This window comes from Myotis brandtii, unplaced genomic scaffold, assembly GCF_000412655.1.
Source record: "Myotis brandtii unplaced genomic scaffold, ASM41265v1 scaffold277, whole genome shotgun sequence".
NCBI classification, from domain to species: domain Eukaryota; kingdom Metazoa; phylum Chordata; class Mammalia; order Chiroptera; family Vespertilionidae; genus Myotis; species Myotis brandtii.
This window is the reverse complement of record NW_005360548.1, coordinates 1,600,157-1,601,053: the sequence shown is the minus strand read 5'-3', so window position 1 is coordinate 1,601,053 and position 897 is coordinate 1,600,157.

Sequence of the window (897 nt, the reverse complement as noted above, 5' to 3'; positions counted from 1 at the left end):
AAAAAAAAAATTTTTTTTTTGGGAGGGGGGGGGGGGGGTGAGAAAGATAGAAACCCAGAAACCTAAAGACAGGGGAGGCAGACAGGAAGAGCAGGGTTTGCAAAGACATTTACAGACACTGAAAGAATAAGAAACATATCTCTGTTCTGCCCCTTCTCAAAAAAGAAATTTTAAAAAATGGCACCTATCCCTGGCTGGTATGCTCAGTGGTTAGAGTGTCAGCCTGCGCACTGGACGATCCAGCATAGGTTCAGTCAAGGGCAAGGACCTGGGTTGCAGGTCTGATCCCAGACCCCGTTGGGGGTGCATGTGGGAGGTGGCCAATTGGTGTGTCAAATCAATGTTTCTCTCCTTTCTCCTCTCCTCCCCCCCCCCCTTGCTCTAAAAATCAATGGAAAAAATATCCTCACTACTCTGGTGAGGATAAAAAAAAAAAAAAAGTACCTACCACCAACTACCAGTGCCAAACACCTGTCATCCCCTTGACTCCCCTCTGAAACGCACATCCTAGTCCAACAGCAATCCTCTTTGATTCACCTAAATCTATAATCCATCCTCCTGGCTCTTACTCTGTTCCTCACCCTGGTTCTATCCAGCATCATCTCCCACCTGAACTGTCACTTCAGCCCCTTCCTAGTTTCCTGCCTCAGACCTCTGCCCTTAGTCTCTCCTTCTGCCCTCAGTCTCTCCCCACTGCCCCTACTAGACAACCTGAGTCAGATCACATAAAAGGCAAAGTTCTAAGTTTTTTTTTAATATATTTTATTGATTTTTTACAGAGAGGAAGGGAGAGGGACAGAGAGTCAGAAACATTAATGAGAGAGAAACATCGATCAGCTGCCTCCTGCACACCTCCCACTGGGGATGTGCCCGCAACCAAGGTACATGCCCTTGACT